Here is a 9,376-nt window from a genome sequence, read left to right on the forward strand (position 1 = left end):
GGGGTCGCGGGGAGCCGGAGCCTAACCCGGCAACACAGGGCGTAAGGCCGGAGGGGGAGGGGACGCACCCAGGACGGGACGCCAGTCCGTCGCAAGGCACCCCAGGTGGGACTCGAGCCCCAGTCCCACCGGAGAGCAGGACCCCATCCAACCCACTATGCCATTGCACCCCCCTTTGGGAGGGCACAATATCTATGTTTATATATGTTTTTACATACATATATATATATATATATATATATATATATATATATACACAGCTGAACCCTATAATATGTCCTGCGACAACACGAATTTGGCTATAACATGATTGGCTCCCTTCCTCCACCAAAAGGGTCTTTCAGTATAATTAGCACTATCATTAGTATCATATCTGCTACGTTCTGTTTGTAATAACCGACTGAATGTGTAGTTCTGTCACGCTACCCAAGTGTAGCGTTGTTCGTTAGACGTTGAGGGAAGAGGCAAGGTCTCAAAACCAGGGACAGGCGAAGGGTCGGTCGATCGGCGAACAGGACAGGACAGGAACGAGGATCCATGGACGTGGTCGGAGAACAAAGCAAGGAGTCAAAAAAAACCGGAGATCGTGGACAGAGCGAGAGTGTAGTAACACGAGGAAGGACAGTTGTCCCAAATGAGATTCCGCAATGGTACGGGAGCTGAAGAGGGTCTTTATAGGGTGAGTGATTACTCATGAGCTAGTGCGGAGTCAGGTGTTGTTGCTTGTGTTGTGGGCGTGATCGTGACAAGTTCGTATTAACCTCGCAATAATGAGACTGCGTTTTACGTGACTGATTTGTTTGGACCCCACTTATCGAGTCGTGGCGGGGTTTCGCTGTATTTACTTAACCGGAAAGATACTGCTGGTACTTGGGACATGGACATGTTTTCAGTCTCATTGTGACCACTTTTGACATCAATAGGAACAGCTGGTAGCGTAGTGATTAGAGCTGCTGCCTTTGGACCCGAAGGTCATAGGTTTGATCCCTATCTCCAGCTGTAGTGCTCTTGATCAAGGTACTTACCCTAAATTTCTCCAGTAGAATTACCCCGCTGTATAAATGAGTAAATAATTGTAGGTTGATTAACATTGTAAGTAGCTTTGGCAAAAGTTTCAGCTAAATGAATAAATGTAATGAGTTAGAGCAGTGACAGAAGAGTCCGGTGATGTTTTTTGAGGGGCGCGAACGATTAATGAGAGGCTATGGGAAAGAAGTGGAGGCTCCTTTTAGGGGCCACGCCTGGGACCACCTCCACTTCACTGAGCTGTCAAAGAGCCACCACCCTGGGAAGAGGGAAGCCCCGGCAGAACATTCATCATTTCTGGCACTTTGGCGAGCCGCATACTTTGCAGCGCAACTCCGTCGGACTAATTGGACACGGTGCGCGGAACACACCGGAAAGAGCAAACGTGCAGCACTTCTCTGACACCCAGAGGGGACCCTCATGGGGAAAGAGGCCCTAGGTTTTGTTCCCAAAACCCTGGAAGGAAACCCAGGTCATGCCAAGTGCAGGTGGCGGATGCTTCCTCCATCAGGGCAGGACAAGTTGGCCTTGGTGCTAAGAAGTGCTACTGCGGTGGATGTCGCCTTTGGCAAAAGCTTTTTTGGGGTAAATTAGAGGTATTTCACACCACAGGCCCCCCACCTTCCCAGCGCTAACTGCTGACAGCACTCCTCACAGGACCAGATAAATGTCATTCACTTTTTCATTTCTTTACAGGGCTCCTTAACAGGGGTGAGGAGGCGGAGCTTCTTTGAACCCCTTGGTGCCTTTTCTCCCAGAGATCAGCAGTTCTGGGTTTGCTCACAGTCCCCCAGTACTCTCTCCCAGCATCCCTTGTCAGTGTGTATCAGCCACGCTCGCCCTGGTTCCGGCCCACCGCGACAGTCCCTTAGCTCACCTGTCACCCCAACTAAACCTCATCCGCAGCACAAACCGCCCCTGTGGTGCAAGTGGGTGCCAGGGGTTTCTTGGGTTTACCATACCTTTGAAGGTTTTATCTATCTATCTATCTATCTATCTATCTGGTGTCTGTCAAACACCTCATGGCAATGGAAACATGTTCTACATTTACAGTATATCACATATTTTCTGATGCATCTGCACGCATCATCAGTGATCTAATGTGGGGTCGCTGGGTGTTTCGAATCTTTCAAGTCAAAAGTCAAAGCGGCTTTATTGTCTTTTCAGTCATATATAGCTGGTGCAGTATAGCACAGTGAAGTGAAACAGTGTTCCTCCAGGACCATGGTGCTGATCTTTCAACATCAGACAGGCCACTCAGGGTTGATCAGAGCCCAGCTCGCATCCAAGTAGGGCTCCCTCGAACCCGCTGCTCAATGATCCACGACCATCTCGATGCCCTTTCCGCAGCCTCAGCAGAACAGCTTCCGCAGCCACCCTCCTCTGGCTGCCTGTGACACGTAACACACTACAGGCCCCGTACAGAGACTAGACCTCAATGGGGACACATGTTGCCCTCTGGCTTTTTGAGTAAATTGTTACAGGGTCAACTTTGTGACCCAGAGTAATGTATGGTCAAAGGCATTTGGATTGCGCAAAGTGACCTGACAAAGTTACGCCCCAAAAATTCGGATTGCATGGCAGCACCCCTAACTCTGCTGGCAACATCTGGAAGTTTATTTCGTAGGTATCTGTGTGTGTGTGTGTGTGTGTGTGTGTCTCTGCAAGGCATGCAGAGAGAGGCAGTTAAGAGCTTCAGCGTGCAGACCGGTGCAATGTTCTCCATGACGCAAAGATGACATCGTCGCTACGTGAAAGGCGAAACAGATGCAATCTGACTTTATGAAGCTTTGCTTTATTCCATACTCTACCCCGGTGGCCCAGTTCTAAGTCCATCGTTTTCCCATTATGCTCACTAATGGCTTCTATTTTCCTTTCGATCCTTGTTCTTATTAAATTAGGTCCCGAGGAGAAGATAAATTCTCTCCAAAGATAAGTGCTCTTCAGTCTCCTTTCATAGAATAATTTCTTACACATTTACTCACTTTTAGTTATAATTAGAGCGAGTTATATTGGAATTAGCTTATTCTCAGATGATCTGTGTCACACTCGAAGGGGAGAGGATGTGTCTTCTAACACAAGCCATCGCGCTGTAACGCACGCCAAAGGACGTATTGACATCTGGAAGATTTTTTCTCATCAGTAGATGATTTCATTGCACAGGGAACATCGAAATGTGCAAGGAATGTGCAAGAAGCACTTGTTTTAGAAAGTAGCCAATAAATAGCCGACGGCAAAGCTTATTCTAAATGGAGTCATCTGGAAACGCGGAGTCAAAGAGCTAAAGTTTGCTTGAGACAGAAATTTCTTCCTAGTGCTTTCCAGGAGGACGGAACCACACGGAGTAAAAGTCACTGCCGAGGTATTTATTGCGGATGCATGGACGTGATCTGCAAAATAAGGTTTGCAATACAATTCCTACGTAGGACGTGAAATGCTATCGTCGCTCTGTGGGTATTATTATATGCTGATTCCCTAAGTGAGTAATGCTTGAACGTGCTGTATTTGTCCGCAACAATGAGTAGATTGCGAGTTTTACATTGGGAACACTTGGCGTTGAATGATGAGCTGTAGACCTCCGTGGAAGGGAGACTTTTATGCAGTAGTAGATTTTACAGCGCAGCGGGTTTGGCCTGTGCCTGCTCTCTGGTGGGTGTTGGGTTCGAGTCCCGCTTGGGGCGCCTTATGATGGACTGGCGTCCCGTCCTGGGTGTGTCCCCTCCCCCTCCGGCCTTGCGCCCTGTGTTGCCGGGTTAGGCTCCGGCTCCCCGTGACCCCGCTTGGAACAAGTGGTTTCGGTCAATGTGTGTGTGCGTGTGGGCGCAACTGTACATGGCGGTTAGCTGCAGCGAGAAGGTAACATCTTGGAAGTTCAACACAAAAAAGTTATGAAATGAATGGTGTAATTGGTTGTTGCCATTTTTCAACACAGGATGATGAATGGTTTTTTGTGTGTGTGGTTGAGGTTTTGAATGGAAAAGTCAAAGCTGGTTCCTTTCCCCTCAATTACTGTCCCCAAAACGTTGCCCTCATTATAGAATATTCTTGAAGGCTTCTTTAGAAATTCCCAGGAGTGGATGAGATGATCGACTAAACAAAATCATTTCTCTCGTATTATTTGTTACAAGGTGTTCGATAAATGGCTTTATGTTGTTTCTTCTCTTACTGTTTCCTCTTCCCTTACAGCTGCACCCTGAGCTCTCAGGATAATCCCCACTGCTCAGACGCTCCTCTTTTCTGCCTTTTTTGTTCTTCTGGTAGATTATAATGATCAGGGATGTGAGGAGATAATACAATTTTCGATTTTAATTTTACAATTACGTTTATTTGAAATGGTCGAAACGGCCGCTGTAGTCTGTTACAAGGTGGCGTCTCAAGCGGGGAAAATCTGACTGAAGTTCAAGGGATTTATATTGTTCTTGATCAGCGAAAGAGGTCCTGATGGATTTCTTACAATAAGTAATATTTCTTCTCAGTCCAGACTTGTTTTATGATCTGAACCGACTATGGATTTCAGAAATGTCCTCCATGTGTCATTAAAAGATTCTGAATAGTTTTCACAGGAGGTGAAACGTTTGATCATGAGTTCCATACTCCAGGTGGAGTTGTGCCCGTCATTCGAATTTGTCAGGAGTGTTTGGATGTTGGAATATTTGTTGTCAGATGACCCTCCTTTCTCAGATCATAGACTCCGTTCCATTTGTAGTTGTCATATTGGTCATGTCCCGGTTAGTTCTACGTCTTACCTCAAAAGAACCTATGTGGTGGTCCGATAATTTAGAAATACCCCTCTGGCATTTGCTGTTTTCTTACTACATGCACGTATTCAAAGCAATTAGGATTTCACACTATTTAATAAAGCAGTACCCTTCCGGAAGCAATTTGCCGTAGCACTCGACACTGTACACTGTACCGTACACTGTACCTTAGGTACCATGTGAGCCAGCAAGCAGAATCTGTTCATTTGGCTGATGCTTTTCCCCAAAGCAAGGTAAAATATTTAAAGCAATATACACATTTATACAGCTGGGTAATTTCATTGTAAGTTTCTTGCTCAAGGGCCCTGCAGCAGGAGGCAGGGTTTGAACCTGTCACCTTCAAGTGCAGAAGTGGCGGTTGTAACCACTACATCACTCGCTACCAGCGTGAATAAGTGGAACATTTTTTATTTCCTTAGTCGTACACACACGCTCAAACACAAAAATCGAAATGGAAACGTCAAATACCACCCAACATTTCAGGTCGAAACAGTGTTTAGCGGAAAGTCAAAACCTGCCTATGGTTGACTGGCCTTACAGCCAGGAAGATGCATTTCTGATTGTATGGGTACAATTCTGGGTACAGTGAGGTATCATGGACAGTTTCCCTGATTTCTCCACAATACAAAAACCTGGTTCTTTCAAGCCCAGTCATTCTTTAAAGCAGAAAAAGATTTTACTGTATGTTCGAACCAGTTGTGAGCTTTGCTCCCGATAGATGTCTTTCTTGGCCATTTCGTCCAGCTGCTCTCTCTTTCCGTTCCTCCTTCTCGCAACGACCCTGTTGTCAAGTCTCATCGGCTGCGTTCTGCTTCTCAGCTGCAGCCAGCGATTGTGAAACACGTCCTTGGGTAAATGGGAGTAATGAGAAGGTTCTAGCAGAAGAACATCTTGTACCAGTTGCTACGTAGAGTCCTTCAATGGATTTAAAGGCTTTTCGGAGGCTATTAACAGTCTCTCTCATTTGCTCTTCTTCTAGCATTGGGGTGCTTCGATCCTTTGTTTCCTCTGTCCGAAAGACCTGCGCATTTTGGACACACGGTCTAAGAATAGGAACTTCTGAAGTCAATCTTCAGCAGCCCTGCAGACCCTCAAAAAGCAGGTCAATCAGAGATTTTCACCTGGGTCAACCAAATTCTCTACCGCGCTGTTGGGTAGCAGGCTTCATTCGCTTTATTTATGCGTGCTCCCTCATGACTTCATTTTCGCTCAGATGTTGAGCAACTGGAAAACAGTGATGTCATAGTGTAATTCCTCCTGTCCCTTGCTGATTAAGCATATCGTCGCAAGACTGATGTACTCGTATATTTTACGCCGCAAATATGCTATATTTCACGACACTAATGCCAAGAATGTTGCTTAGTACAACATGAGACATTTTCAAGAAGCAGAAGAGCCCATATTCGATAAATAAGACTCCGGACAAAACTTCCTTGGATTATTGTTATTCTGAAGTGCTTTCTCTGAAGTCCCTGTGGGTTATGAGTTCCTGTAAATGTCCTTCACTGAGAAGAGGACAAATGTTTGCATCTTTCCATTTACATCTATTTATTTAGCAGATGCTTTTCTCCAAAGCGACTTCCAATGAACTCTATGTAGTGTTATCAACCCACACACCTTATTCACCGCCGTGACTTAAACTGCTAGGTACACGACTTACACTGGGTCACTCATCCATACATCAGAGGAACACACTCTCTCCGTCACTCACACACCAACATCACACTTAACATGTTCAGTACGGACTATTGCATTCACACATTGCATTACCGTACGCACAGTACCTGGGACGCATCGACGGACAGGTTACCTGCCATTACCAGCATTTTTTCTCCGTTCATCTCTCTGCTCAAGAGTGCATGGCAGGTAATGGGGTGGGCTCCGGTGTAAACAGGAGGCCAGGAGACGACTGCTTCCATTCCCAGGAGGAGTCCTTCAGCCAAGCATTTCACCAGAATCACTCGAGCATATGGCCGGCTGTATAAAGTAAGTCGAGCTATAAACTGGAGAGCACACTCATAACAGAAACCTGGAATTGCCACTGCTGGCATCCGCTGTCATTGTGATTTCATAACGCGATTAAACATTTTGTTTGCGTTATAAATATGATATATTTGCACATTTCTGGGGCATTATGGCAAGGGCTGACAAATGTCATTCTTTGAACCTTATGTGATGAAAATGGCCTTAATGGGAAGAGCAGATAAGAAAGCGATGACTTGAGTAGAACTGCAGATGCTGCTCCTCAAGTAGACTTCTGACCGAGGTTTGTCTGTACCCCTGGTGCGGCTCTTCGTGGCCTTTCCAATAAATCTCTGTGTTTATAATATGTCTGGGGCACATTGTCCGCTGGATGCTAAAAGGCTTTTGTTGGCTATTGCCACAAATCAGGTTCGTACCCTTGACCCTCAGAAGGCTACGGCACTGAAAAACGCTAATACGCAACGGTACTTTTTCATTAAAGGCAATCCACGCTGAATTGGCTGAAATTCTAGGCCACCTTTCATCTCACCTCTTTAAAACTGCTGGTCCACTTTCTTCCTGAAACATTTTAAAATCTTGGAGCTTTGCTCATAAAATTTAAGCGGGCAGCTCCAGTTATGCTGCAATTTTTTTTTTTTTTTAACCCAACTATTGAAATTCACGGGACTTAATTAATTCACAGTTCCGTTTTTGCTTTTCCAAACCGAGGCCTATCAAGCTCATTCGGTTTTATAGGTATTAATGATTTGCTCCATTTGTGACGGGTGTAGAAGGGCCCGGCGAGAAGGTTAGGTCGGAGGTGCAACAGCTAGATTAGCCTCATATTAGCTCCTATGTAATCCAAATAAAGAGGATCAGGCCCTATTAGCAGCTGGAGGACCTCTCAGCTGCAGCACCTCCTTGCTAGTCTGATTCACCGTATTTTGGCAGAGGCCTGATTTACGCCTGCCGTTTGTCTGACGTCCAAATGCAGTTCACAGTAACCACCGTAAAAAAGTGGAAGAAAAAAGCTAAAAATGACTCTTACTTTGTCGAGATCTGCTGTTATTTGTTTGGCACCGGTGGCCGTGAGTCATCCATCCCTCCTTGCTGGAGCTGACTTGCCAGCCTCATATGGCACGACATGAAGAGGTCCCCCTCTAACTGCCTCAACGGCTCTCCGAAGGAGGGGGAAACCAGCTGCACCGTTTAAATGAACTCGGCACCTAAACGCAACAGCTCTAAGTCCCTTTGCAAATACACACACACACACACATTTTCAGAACCGCTTGTCCCTCACGGGGTCACGGGAAACCGGAGCCTACCCGGCAACACAGGGCGTAAGGCCGGAGGGGGAAGGGGACACACCCAGGACGGGACGCCAGTCCGTCGCAAGGCACCCCAAGCGGGACCCGAACCCCAGACCCACCGAAGAGCAGGACTGCGGTCCAACCCACTGCGCCACCGCATCCCCCCTGCCCCTTTGCAAATATTTGTCATTATATTATTTGACCCAGCTTGCTTCCCATTGTCTTAACTGATTCTTGTAAAAACATGTGTATTGCGTCCAATATAGAGGCGAATAGTTAGAAGTGTGGGTCGCAGCAGTCTGGAGCCTATCCCAGAAGCACAGGGCGCAAGGCAAGGCAGGGTACATTTACATGTGCGTTTATTCATTTAGCAGATGCTTTTCTCCCAAAGCGACGTACATCTCGTAGAAAATGCAATGGCTGCGTTACATTAGGAGAAAGAGAGACATAGATGCAGACGTGTGATTCTTAAGTGCGCTTAGTTTTTCTTTCCACCACGTGAACCAACGTTCATCACACCAGTAGCTGCATAAAACTCCGAATATCGACGATTCCTGGACACCTTTATATTGTACTAATTAATTTTTTTTTTAAGATGCACAAACATTTATGTTACATTACCGGAGTAGCTGCGTAAAGCATGATCATAAAGTTATGGCGCATGAACATTTACACCTTACGTGGACACCCTGGATGGGGTTCCAGTCCATTACAGTGTAGCCACACACACACAGAGTCTCTCACTACAGCCAATTTTAGAGTCACTAGGGATATAGAAATATCTGTAGCATTTTGAAGAAATGTTCTTATATCTGTCGGAAGCAACTGAAGTTCGGACGGTGAAAAGAAACTGTTAAGATGAAACATGGAAACATTTTTTGTTGGCTCTTTTGGCTCAACAAGGCAATATACTTATTTTCATATTTTACAGCTGACAAATCCAGTCTGATCGAAACTGCAACAGGACCCTTTTCATGGCACTCTGACTTTATCTAACCGTAGGCGAGAACATTTCATCGTGAGACTAAGAGTCCGTGAAGCAGATAAAAATGTCACACTAAAGGCCCAACAGCAGGTGAGCTGGAATTTCAGTGATCAGCTTTTTTCTACTAAAAACACACACACACACACACACACACACATTTTCAGAACCGCTTGTCCCATACGGGGTCACGGGGGAACCGGAGCCTACCCGGTAACACAGGGCGTAAGGCCGGAGGGGGAGGAGACACACCCAGGACGGGACGCCAGTCCGTCGCAAGGCACCCCAAGCGGGACTCGAACCCCAGACCCACCGGACAGCAGGACCGTGGTCCAACC

This window comes from Scleropages formosus, chromosome 24 (assembly GCF_900964775.1).
Source record: "Scleropages formosus chromosome 24, fSclFor1.1, whole genome shotgun sequence".
NCBI lineage: Eukaryota > Metazoa > Chordata > Actinopteri > Osteoglossiformes > Osteoglossidae > Scleropages > Scleropages formosus.